This window comes from Lichenostomus cassidix, unplaced genomic scaffold (genome assembly GCF_008360975.1).
Source record: "Lichenostomus cassidix isolate B80296 unplaced genomic scaffold, HeHo_3.0 HiC_scaffold_742, whole genome shotgun sequence".
Lineage (NCBI taxonomy): Eukaryota > Metazoa > Chordata > Aves > Passeriformes > Meliphagidae > Lichenostomus > Lichenostomus cassidix.
In genome coordinates, this window is record NW_028147286.1 from 44737 (window position 1) to 58316 (window position 13580).

At 43.9% G+C, this 13580-nt stretch overlaps 3 long non-coding RNA genes across 4 annotated transcripts in view; 2 read left to right on the top strand and 1 right to left on the bottom strand.

Moving 5' to 3' along the window:
• Positions 1-13580, top strand: part of LOC146423447 (uncharacterized) — a 169903-nt gene that overhangs the window by 17921 nt on the left and 138402 nt on the right. The window lies entirely within an intron of this gene.
• On the top strand, positions 6290-10909 carry LOC146423448 (uncharacterized). The gene is made up of 3 exons (XR_014847536.1): positions 6290-6369; positions 6815-6926; positions 9814-10909. It is a non-coding gene; the product is annotated as an uncharacterized LOC146423448 (long non-coding RNA).
• On the bottom strand, positions 12371-13474 carry LOC146423449 (uncharacterized). 2 transcript variants are annotated; one of them, XR_014847538.1, is made up of 3 exons: positions 13386-13474; positions 13193-13281; positions 12371-12802 (listed from the first exon to the last, which is right to left on the bottom strand). It is a non-coding gene; the product is annotated as an uncharacterized LOC146423449 (long non-coding RNA). The 2 variants fall into 2 exon arrangements; XR_014847537.1 differs by lacking the exon at positions 13386-13474 and having other exon boundaries at positions 13193-13310.

Here is a 13580-nt window from a genome sequence, read left to right on the forward strand (position 1 = left end):
ATGTCTGTGTGTATACATATGTGTATATATATACATGGGTGGGTGTATATACATGTGTGTAAATATATACATATGTGTGTAAATATGTGTGTATCTATACATATGTGTGTATCTATACATATGTGTCTATATGTCTGTATATATATGTGTGTGTCTATATACATGTGTGTGTATATATATGTGTATATATATGTGTGCGTATATATACATATGTATGTATATATTGTGTCATATATATACATATGTGTGTATATATATTGTGTGTAATGTATATATGTGTGTATCTATACATATGTATGTATCTATACATGTGTATATCTGTATATATATGTCTGTATATGTATATGTGTGTCTATACATGTGTGTGTATATATACATATGTGTCTGTATATATACATGTGTGTATATAAACATATGTGTGTATACATATGTGTATATAAATGTGTGTATATATAATGTGTGTATATATGTGTGTATATATACGTGTGTGTGTACATAAACATAGGTGTGTATATACACGTGTGTGTGTATATACATATGTGTATATATAAATGTGTGTATATACATATGTGTATATATACATATGTGTGTATATACATATGTGTATATATACATATGTGTGTATATACATATGTGTATATATACATGGGTGTGTATATACATGTGTGTATATATACATGTGTCTGTATATAAACATATGTGTGTATATACATATGTGTATATATACATATGTGTGTATATATACATGGGTGTGTATATACATGTGTGTATATATACGTGTGTCTGTATATAAACATATGTGTGTATATACATATGTGTGTATATATACATGGGTGTGTATATACATGTGTGTATATATACATGTGTCTGTATATAAACATATGTGTGTATATACATATGTGTATATATACTGTGTGTATATATACATGTATGTATATACACATGTGTATATATAAAGATATATAGTATATACATATGAGTACATATACACATATGTGTGTGTGTATATATATATATGTCTGTATATATGTGTATATATACATACGTGTATATATACATGTGTGTATATATCTTATATATGTGTATATATACATATGTGTATATATAGAGTGTATATATATCTACATATGTGTGTATACATACATATGTGTGTATATATATATGTGTATATATACTACACTATGTGTGTATATATACATATGTATGTATACATACATATGTTTATATATACACATGTATGTGTATATACACATGTGTATATATATGTATGTGTGTATATATACATGTGTGTATACATACATATGTGTATATACATACATATATGTGTATATACATATGTCTGTATATAACATATGTGTATATATACACATGTGTGTATATACATGTGTGTATATATACATATGTGTGTATACATACATATATGTGTATATATACATATGTCTGTATATATACACATATGTGTATATATACACATGTGTGTATATATACGTGTGTGTATATATGTATGTGTGTATATATACATATGTGTATATATACATATGTGTGTATACATACATATGTGTCTATATATACACATGTGTGTATATATACATGTGTGTATATATATGTATGTGTGTATATATACATGTGTGTATATACAGATATGTGTGTATACATACATATATGTGTATATATACATATGTCTGTATATATACACATGTGTATAAACTGTGTGTATATATACACATGTGTGTATATATATGTGTATATATATGTGTGTGTATATATACATATGTGTGTATATACATGTGTGTGTATATGTACATATATCTGTATATACATGTGTGTATATATATGTGTGTGTATATATACATATGTCTGTATATATACATGTGTGTGTATATACATATCTGTATATAATGTGTGTGTGTATATATACATGTGTGTATATATACATCTCTGTATATATATGTGTGTATATATGTGTGTGTATATATACGTGTATGTATATATACATGTGTATATATACATATGTGTGTATAATACATATGTGTGTATATACATATGTGTGTATATATACACATGTGTGTATATATATGTGTGTGTATATATACATATGTGTGTATATATACATGGCTGTATATACATGTGTATATATACATATGTGTGTATATATATATGTGTATATATATGTGTGTATATATATATGTGTATATATATGTGTGTGTATATATACATGTGTGTATATATACATGTGTGTATATATATGTGTGTATATAATGTCTTATAATATGTGGTATATACATTGGTATACAACATATGTGTGTATGTACATATGTGTATATATATATGTGTGTGTATATAATATGTGTGTATATATACATGTGTATATATACCTGTTGTATATATGTGTGTATATATACATATGTGTATATATATACATGTGTGTGTGTATATAAATGTGTGTGTATATATACATATGTGTGTATATATACATGTGTGTGTATATACATGTGTGTATATATATGTGTGTATATACATATTGTATGTGTGTATATATGTGTGTGTATATATATATGTGTGTCTATATATACATGTGTGTATATATACATGTGTGTATATATACATGTGTGTATATATGTGTGTATATATACATATGTGTGTATATAAACATATGTGTGTATATAAACATATGTGTGTGTGTGTGTATACATATGTGTGTATATATACATGGGTGTGTATATACATGTGTGTATATATGTGTGTATATATACATATGTGTGTGTGTGTATACATGTGTGTGTATATATACATGTCTGTGTATACATACATATGTGTGTATATATACATATGTGTGAAAGTATATATACATATGTGTATATATATACATAAGTGTGTGATATATATATCTGTGTATATATACATATGTGTGTATATATACATGGCTGTGTGTATATATACATGGCTGTGTGTATATATACATGGTGTGTGAATATACATTGTGTATATATACATGGCTGTGTATATACATGTGTGTATATATATGTGTATATATATATACATGTGTGTATATATACATGTGTGTATATATACATGGGTGTGTATATATACATGGTATACATGGGTGTGTATATATGTGTATATATATATACATGTGTGTTTGTATATGTGTGTGTGCATGTATACATGTGTGTATAGAAATGTATATATATGCCTGTATATATAGATGTATGTATACAAGTACAACCATCTGCTCGCGCTTCCGGACTAAAATTTTATCCACGCTTTCTAGTACCTCTCAAACCTCATACCTCGCTCGCGTACCTTGCATCCCTACCATCAAAAATGCTCTCCTTTCCAATTAGCAAATTAGCAAATTGCACCGCTAACAAATGCTCAAAACAAATACCTTGCAGGCTTCTGAGAGGATTTCCGCTGCGCCTGTCCTACGCCTCGCCGTTTAGCTTCAAACTCTTTAAATTGGCCTTACGGAAAAAAAAAATTAAATGGGACGCTCTCCTTTCTTATCACGAGGCGCCTCGCGGGGCGCCTTAGGCGATCTACGTTCCTGAACGTTACCTCGGCCCCGAGCCCGCCTCTCCGTGTGTTCCTCGGCCCCGCTTCCCTTCCGCTTTCAATTCTTATTAACACCTGGGAATTACAATTATGCCTTTCCGTGCCGCTCTAGGACTACCGTCCCTTCCCGGCAATCCCCGTGCTTCTTATCCTTCCCTCGGCCCGATGACGCGTGCGCTTCCCTTAAGATGCCCTTTAAACCGTCTGTAAAGCTCCTTTCTTTTTCTATAGGCCCTTTGAAAGCCCCGTTTCTGTACCCGCGCCTTTCGGGACGTGCCCTTCGCTAAGGCTCTCGCGTTTAGCGTCCGGCGTTTGATCGAAAATTTCCGAAAAATGTTTTCCCGTCGGCGGAGCCCGGCGTGTCGTCTCGGAGGTGGTGGCGCCGTCGTCCCGTCCCCCGAACTTTTTAACGCTTTAAAGTCACGTTCGATTCGAATGGATACGGGCTTGATGGGACCATTTTTATATCTATTCCGACACATTTTAAAAACCTGAAAAATGTTCTCTAACGGCGAGTACTACCTCAACTTTTTACTTCTACCCGCGCCTGCCGCTTTCTACGGCTCCACGCTGCCGGCTTCTGGCCGGATTCTGTCACGTCGTGACCGAGATAAGGAACTAACGCTTCACCAGTCCTACCTCAGTGTACACGTTTACTACCGTGGAACGGAGCGATTCCGATTCCCGGGACCCTGCTTTGCAAATGCGGAAATGCCTCAAAACCGTAAAATCCATTTTTTTCATTTCCATCGGGCGCCTAAAGTCGTCACCTAGAGCGAGAGGTCCTCATTTTTTCCGTACAAAACATGGCGGCGGCCGTAAAGGCGCGGGCGCGTCCATTATTATGGCGGCACCCGTTTCGCACATGCGCGGTGCACTGGACTACCAAAATGGCGTCGGCATCGCTCGAGCATGCGCGGTGCACTGCACTACCAAAATGGCGGCGGCATCACTAGAGCATGCGCAGTGAAGTAGACTACCAAAATGGCGGCCGCATCATTAGAGCATGCGCAGTGTACTGAACACCAAAACCCACACCACACCACAACACCAAAACCCACACCACACCACAACACCAAAACCCACACCACACCACACACACCAAAACCCCCACCCACGCAGTAGACTACCAAAATGGCGCCCGCATCATTAGAGCATGCGCAGTGTACTGGACTACCAAAATGGCGGCGGCATCACTCGAGCATGCGCAGTGCAGTGGACTACCAAAATGGCGCCCGCATCACTCGAGCATGCGCAGTGCACTGACTACAAAATGGCGCCGGCATCACTCGAGCATGCGCAATGTACTGGACTACCAAAATGGCGTCGGCATCACTCGAGCATGCGCAGTACACTGACTACCAAAATGGCGGCGGCATCACTCGAGCATGCGCGGTGTACTGGACTACCAAAATGGCGCCGGCATCACTCGGGCATGCGCAGTGCACTGACTACCAAAATGGCGCCGGCATCACTCGAGCATGCGCACTGTATACTTCCAAAATGGCGGCCGCGGAGTCCCGACCCCGAAAACGGCCATTCGGCTGCTTGGCGGGCTTCCCCGGCGCTGCGGACCGGTGCGGAGTGGCCTTTGAGGGCCGATGGAGTGCGCGCTGCGGTTTGGCGCGGCCGCCGTTTTGTCCCGAAAGCGATCGGCAAATTCCGTTCTTTTTCCGCCTCTCGCGCGGTTGCCGCCGCCCGTGGGTGAGGCGGACGGCATATAGGACGCCTCAGCAGCTGTTTGCGGCGAGCAGAAATGTCCCAAAAGCGCGAAATCCGAGTTTTTAATTTCGATCCGGCCCCTATTTCGCACATGCGCAGTGCACTGGACTACAAAAATGGCGTCGGCATCGTTCGACCATGCGCAGTGCAGTGGACTACCAAAATGGCGTCGGCATCACTCGGGCATGCGCAGTGCACTGGACTACCAAAATGGCGTCGGCATCACTCGAGCATGCGCAATGCATTGCACTACCAAAATGGCGGCGGCATCACTCGAGCATGCGCAGTGCATTGGACTACCAAAATGGCGTCGGCATCACTCGGGCATGCGCAGTGCACTGGACTACCAAAATGGCGTCGGCATCACTCGAGCATGCGCAGTGCAGTACACTTCCAAAATGGCGGCAACGGAGGCCTGACTCCGAAAACGGCGATTCGGCTGCTTGGCGGGCTTCCCCGGCGCTGCGGACCGGTGCGGAGTGGCCTTTGGGGGCGGGTGGAGTACGCGCTGCGGTTTGACGCAGCCGACATTTTTTCCCGAAAGCGATCGGCAAATGCCGGGTTTTTCCGCCTCTCGCGCGGTTGCCGCCGCCCGTGGGTGACGCGAACGGCATACAGGACGCCTTCGCAGCTGTTTGCGGCCAGCAGAAATGTCCCAAAAGCGCGAAATCCGAGTTTTTAATTTCGATCCGGCCCCTATTTCGCACATGCGCAATGCACTGGACTACCAAAATGGCGTCGGCATCGTTCGCACATGCGCACTGTTGCCGACTTCAAAAATGGCGGCCGCGGGGGTCTTTTCTGAGGGAATATACGTCTACTGTGCCGCCTGAACGAAATGCCGACTCCGAGGGTGCCACCGCCGCATTTTCCGGGCTTTGCGGGCTTCTGCTGAAGCGTGCGGTGCTGTGGACGGCGCGGGGAGCTGGCGGGATCCGCGTGTGCCGGGGCGGGCACCGGCGCGGTCGATTATACGGCGGCCACGCCCCCCCGCCCCCCTCGGCACCCCCTCCCCCCCCCGCGCCTTCCGGATCCTTAAACGTGGCCCTCGGCACGCAGCGGATGGCGGCGGCGGCGGCGGCGGCGACACAGGTCGGGGCGGGGCCGCCGCGGGAGGGGGGGGCTGACTCGGCGACCCCCAGCGCGGGGAAGGAGCGCGGCGAGGGAGCGCGGCGCCGCCGCCTCGGGGCCCCGCGGGACACCGCTCCCTTTTAAAGCCCGACACAAACCTGCAAACAACCGCCTCGACTAACACCACACACACAAATAACATATACTACTTACAAAATACAGATACCTATACTCCAACATATTATTACACAGATTTCACACTAGCGACCAGCTATATTGCTCGGAAAATTTATTTTTGCATGCTTCCAATTAAAAATGCAGGACCATTTCCTTACATTTATTGCCTGACCCCTCCCTACCCTTTTTTTCTCGTTGCAGGACACTACATTAATACCTGCAAAAAGAAAAAAAATGTACAAAGCCTTCCACATTGGGTAAATTCATATCATTTCTTTCTCTTCTTTAGCAAGTCAAACCACCTGCTTCTACAGCACTTCTGAACTCCATTCTGACTCTTGGCAAGAAATTCTTACAGGCCTGACATTGTGGCTACACCTCTGGGATGATCCACATGAAAGGTGGGTGCTTTCTTCAGTTATCCTTTCTTCAACGCAACACTTCCTTTTTACTATCTATCTAGGTCATCTCCTTCATTTTCATAACTATTTTTGGAATGCACTGTGTACTGGGCATTGCCCATAAATGTCCACCCAGAAAGGTAGACAACAGCTTTGCTGCAAGGCAGATAATCTTTTCAATATTCCTGCAACAGCTGGCTTACCTGCATTTGGTAATTATGGAACATGCTTCAGCTACTCCAGCGACGTGAACAATTACTTCTTACTGATAGTGAGGCTCAAAAACGACACTTCTGAAGCAACAATGCACTGCAGGCCCCTGGACACATGTCCTTCCCTAAGGAAAAAAACCTCAAAGTTCTTTCCCTCTTCCCTGGCTTGCTGGTACCAAGCACAGAAAACTGCACCTCAAGGAAGCTTGGAAGCCTATACCCTCTGACATTTTGCATTTGGTTAGAGCTTTTTATTCATACCTCTGCATACTTCTGAAAAGTACAGTTCCTCTTTTACAACATAGCCAATGTCCACACTTACCTAGAAAGAGGCACTGGGATTTGTTTTCTGTAAATTCATTCAGGAAACTCCTTGTTCTTTCTCTCTCTCCTTCATGGCCATAGTTTCCCAAAGAATATTTAGCAGGGCCTTTTTGCTTTGATACCCTCTATTTCATTTCCATTTCATTCCCTAAATTCTTTACATCCTGAAACTTTTTCTAGTACGTGGAAGAGCACAATCATAAATGGACAACAGAAAAATTGTAGAACTTCCCTAGCTCAAGATGTTGTTTTCCACTCTTTATCTATTGGCTATTCCCATCTCATAGCTGCTCTTTTCCATGCACCTTTAAGGGCCTGCAATTCTCACTGCTGCAGAAGGACTTGTGAACTGCTACTTCCCTACCTTGCTCATCGGAGCACGGAATCCAGTCGGAAGGTGCCGGTCCGTCGGTGCGCAAACCTCCAGGTATGGCTAGAAAGAGCAGAAAAAATTCATTAAATACTTTCCCTTGGAAAACAGTTCCCATGCTTTGCAAATCTGGCTTCATACATAGAAATATTGGCACATCGAGTCTGTATCAATTTCAATACAGAACAGCATCGCTTTAAACTCCTGAAAACTTCAGGGTTTGGATGATGTTGCTACCACTTCCTACATTACAAATGTGGCTATGCTGATCTCAAAACTGGTACACATGTCTCCAAATATTTTATCTAATAATGGACGGTACATAAGGTGCTTTGCCTTATACCTCCACATAAGTATTACCTGTGTGTCAACTGCGCACCACGTGCGTAGCCTACAGAAATACATTTCGGGATTAATTCTGATTCGTAAGGCTCCCTTACATGAGCCTTACAGAACTGCACCTCATCCATTATCCATGTACAGAAATTTGGCTTTCAAATGGCCTAAGAGAAAAAAAATAGTTTTGCTAACTCTTTCAATGCCATGTTAAAGGAATAACATATCTCCTGTTGCTGAGGAAACGATAACTGCGATAACCTTCCTCCCCTGTTCCGTATATGACACGCTGAAAGATGGTTCACGGGGTTTACTTCAAACACGGTAGGAAATGCCACACTGCTCACATGGTGGCCGATTCTCAGCCTCTGTTCCACTCACTGTACCGCTCCAGATCAGAGGGAAGCAAGTAAAACAAAAAAAGGAAAAAAAGTAAAAAAAAAAAATTATCCCAAAGGGAACATCTGCAGGTGCTGGTTGTAGAATTGTTCCATCTGAACGTGTGAGCGGCCCAGGCCATGCTTCTGATAGAACTGTTTGGTGTGCATGAACTCACTGTGACCAAAACATATGAGCGATACTTTGCTTCCCTATATGCAATTAACACCTCTCTGGTCACCACAGTTCTGGTATTAGGTTAGCCCGAGATGCTGCAGTCTGACAGGGATCCTTCTCAAAACCTAGGGAGAAAACTCAGGTTTATATGTCAGCACCTTCACTGATGACTTCTTTATAATTCAGTGGCAAGACGTCCTTCATCTATTTTTCTTATTTGCCACGTAAGCCACACAAGATATTTATTCTTTCAAATAGGACTCTAACATCTCATACCTGAAAAGGTTTCCATCATTGCCCATGACTGTGATCTCCCTCCCTCTTCCTGCTGATCAAACCTGGCTCAAACCACTGCCTCTTTTCAACAGCTAGGAAATCCTTGCACACGCTGGGCACAACACACCCAGGAGTCCAAGGCCAGCCTCAGGCCTACCTCCTAGCAGCTCCTGTCTGGCACAAATCCTGACATTAGCACAACTTTACAATACAAAATCCCACATTTCCACATGGGAACCCGGAGGCAACAATGGCTCTTTTACACAGGAATGGCACATCACCACTCTCGTGTAAGATAGGCAGTCTGCAGGAATCCAAGTGCACACAGAGCTCTGCTTCTTTACACCTTTCATCTCACAGGATTCCTGCAGCATGCACACTTTTCAGCTACAGTACCACATTTGGAACCTGGCTGCAAACAGTGCCTCTTTTACACACGTAACAAACTTTTCCACCCTTCTGACCACACCGTGGCAAATGCCCCCTCACATCATAAAAACCATCTGACAACACTTCATAACGAGCCTCAAGATACACTATATAGCCTCTGTGTTACCTCACTCCACTCAGTCAGGTTTTCTGGGAAAAAAAAGGACTGTTTCAACCTTTTACAAACCTGCTGTGGGACTAACAACACCGAGCTATACTGATAGCAATCATAACAATCCATTCTTTACATTCATTTCAATTATTCACTACCCACAACAACACCTGTAACTCCTGCTTCAGGACACCACATCTATAGAAATACTGCACCAATGATATTAAAGGAAGCGAGGACAATAACCACATCAAATCTCTTCTTCCCCCACAGAAATGACCGTGGCCACATCTCCTTCTCTCTACCTCGAGGACACGCTCTGGGGAGTACCTGACAGCATAAGAGCTCTCAAGAATCTTCACCACTGTCAAGACAGCCACTTGACCCCAATGAATGCAGCATCTCCTGCAAGGACTGATGCTGCCACCACTGCAGCTTCTCTGCTTCCACACGGGGAACCCGGCAGAGCACGGCCACGACACCCTCTGCACGCTGCAGCTGGCCACAGCAGGGCAGGGTGGAGAGGGAGGCAGCAGCACTTTGGGGAGGCGGCAAAGAAAAGCCAGGAAGAACGACCTCTGAGCCAGGACGAGGCCAAGGCCCGTGGTGGCAATGACAGCAGCGGTGGAACTCCCCAGCAGCAGTGGAACTCCCCAGGTAACCGGTGGCAGCAGATGCACCCACGATAATCAAAGCGCTCCGGCTAACTGACCTGGCGCCGGGTCACCCACGACCATACCTCCAAAATGACCCGCTGTCACCACACCCTGCTGTCTAACTGCCCCGGCACCGGATCACCCACGGCCATACCTCCAAACTGACCGACTGTCACCACACCCTGCTGTGTTTGCCAGCCTGGTGCTTTTTTCCGTATCTAGAATGTGAAATTTCCAGACAAGGAGGTTGCTTTTTCAAAATTCTACATGTCAGCACACTCCAGTGCTTTTCCTCAACATGAAAATTATGGCTTTTGGATTTTCTTTATGCCCCTGACAATCTGCACACTTTTGGATTCTGGCTGCATCGGTCTGTGCGCTCTATGAAAAACATTCTACCGTTTGGACCTTCCCAGAAACGGAAATCTTCCACTATTTATGAAGCGATACAACGAAACCTTTTCTCAAAACTGTATTCTTATTCCCACCCCCTAAACTTTTATATAATTACACTCATCTATTTACATTATATCTATTTGCACTTATTATAGAGAAAATACTTACAAATCCATTGACACTTATGGAACCTCTCCTAAGACACGAGCCACATATTTACAATGTTCAACTTGTACATTTTGACACTTCAATATCACGTCAGACTTCTACGCTCTAACCGTACACATCTACTCATATCAAACCTCTCTTTACATTAATATCTAATATCTGATTAGACTTTGTACAGAACAGCTAATAGATCTCTTTATTCTTTTTTTACATTTTGTCCTATATATCATCCTGCCTTATAAGTTAAGCTCTTTCATTGGTTCATTTATATACACAACACTTGTGTTTGCACTTTAAAATCTTCTATCTGCTTTGGCCTTGCATGGACAAGCTTATGCAGGACACACATTACTCTCTCTGTCTCATCTGCATGGTGCCCCAAGGAAGATTTTACAAGATCATTGTCTCAAAGGAACAACAGAAAAATGGCAACACCTCCCTAGCTCAACATTTCTTTTTCCTCTTTTCCTAATTGCTCTTCCCATTTCACATGTTGCCTTTTTAATGCATGTTTAAAGGACTGCAATTAGCACTGCTCCAGAAGAATTTGGGAAGTGCTGCTTCTCCCTCTGGCTCACCGTGGAACAAAATCCAGACGCGAGATGCCGCTCTGTAGCTGTAGAAAACCTCCAGGTATTCATACGAACAATACACTAAATAAATGAAATTCTATGCCTTCAAAGAAATTCCCCATGTCTGTAAAATCTAACAAAATACATTAAAAAACCCCAACAAAAACCATTTCAATGCTGAACAGACACACTTTGAACTTTTAAAAACTTCTGGCTTTGGTGCTACCCCTTCTTACATTACAAAAATTGCAAATTCTGACCTCAAATCTGGGTTCTGGGGGACCACAGGCAACTACACCACGGCTGTCACCAGCCCAGATCCTACCTAGGCCCGTATGGGATACAGGTTCACCTTGGGGTTACACACAGCTGCCCTGCCAAAAATTCCTCCTGCAGGCACAAGATTACACGGCAGATGTTCTTAGGCACACCCTGAAAGGGGGAGCTTTCAATGGCACTCTGGGATGCAGGGTGCTGCATCACCCACTGCCCTCAATACCTCTCACTCATCCTTCCTTTCAGCTAACAGGCCACGGCCCCCCACCCTCTCCACAGCCCCCTACAGCCCTGTGGTGCCAAGTGCTGCCCTGGACAACACAACACCTGTCAGCTCTGGAGCCCAAATCCTGGTTTTGTAAGCCTGTGGTGGGACTCGGCAATAGGGACTGGGGGCTGCACCTCTCCTCGGGTGACCTTCGGCTCCACTAACCTTGTGTGGTAACAATTCACATGGTAGCCAGGACTCTGCCCATATCCCACGGGTTCACCCCCCATCCCGGTTAGGGCTCGCCGCTCCATACCCCACCTGTCCTGGACACGCTCTCACTCCCCCAGCAGAGGCGCTACCCTGGGGCTCTGCACCCTGTACACATTTAGCTGTATCTGACATCCCCTCCTATGCCACCGCCAGCAACCCGCCTTGGGACCGGGCTCTGTCTCCCACACCCTTCTCCCTTCTGCTGCTCCCCATGCCTCTCCCACAAATGTTTACTAATGCATTCTATTGCTGATCAAACAGAGAAATAATTAACACATTCACACTTTTCATTAGGAGTTTATTTATTAAAGGAATCATGGGGAGTAATAAGCAAAAATAAATCGCATCAGCCTGCACTTACCACGCAGCTTTTCCTTGCTTCATAAGGTGACGCTGAACTCTCTCAGCAGGACTAAAAAATCTGGCTCTCCAGTTTAATAAAAGCCACCTTAGACCCACTGGGACCAAAACTGTAAGAAATGTCACACTTGTTTTATAGAGCTCTGCAACTAGTCACATTGGATACTACTTTGGAAACTGCCACAATGACAGTCTTCCCATCCTGGGAAGCTCTGGCTCTGAAGAGCCTGCTTGCTGGCAGCTCCTGCAGCCAAAATTTATCCAGGGCCTTGAGGATTGGCATCTTCAGCACCACCTTCATGCCACCCTAGGCAGCTGAACCGGGACACCCAGGACATTCCAGGCAGAGGTCCCTGCAGAACCATAAAAATCGTTCAGTGCTTTGCAAAGCAAAGCTCAGACGGACACAAGGCATTTTTCAGGAAAACCCACCAAAAACCCAGAAATTTTAGTGACCAAAGAACACGCTTTTTGGAATGCAACTGCAGCCCGGCTCGTACCGAACGCTACACCTATCCACACTTTTAAGGGTGTGGAAAATGCCTTCAAAAACAGGTTATCCCATGACCACCTCCCACTGACAGGATCCTTGGGGCAACTCTTAGATTTTTGCATGTTCAACTGACAATAGGAAAACAGGACAGGTGTTTGGGATTTCTCTGAGCACGGTCTAGCAGCTCACAATACCCTTTGGGCTTTTACTTTGGTATTTTTATAACCTGGGGTTTTAATTATTTTCTGACCTGTGCTTGTCATGGGCCTGCAGCATCCTAGTCCAGCCTCTTGGCTTCATTTGCCTTCTTCCACCGCATTTATCCTCGCATGGAAACTGCTAAAAAGCACAAAACAATGACACACGCTTCACACTTCAAACGCAAATAAATTACAATTACGAAAAATCTTGCTGCCACTTTTTCTAAACTATTCATCACAGACCTTAGAAAAAGCAAAGGTGATCTGTCCCTGACAGGACCCCGCTGGGACACCCGAGCAGGCTCAGCGGGGCGCGGGGAGGCAGGTGGCTTTGGGGACGATTCACAGACACGCTGCCGCTGCCCGCAGGGACACGAGCCGTACCACCGGCTGCGGCTCCGCTCCCGCCCGCCCCCATGGCCGCAGTGCCTCTCCCGG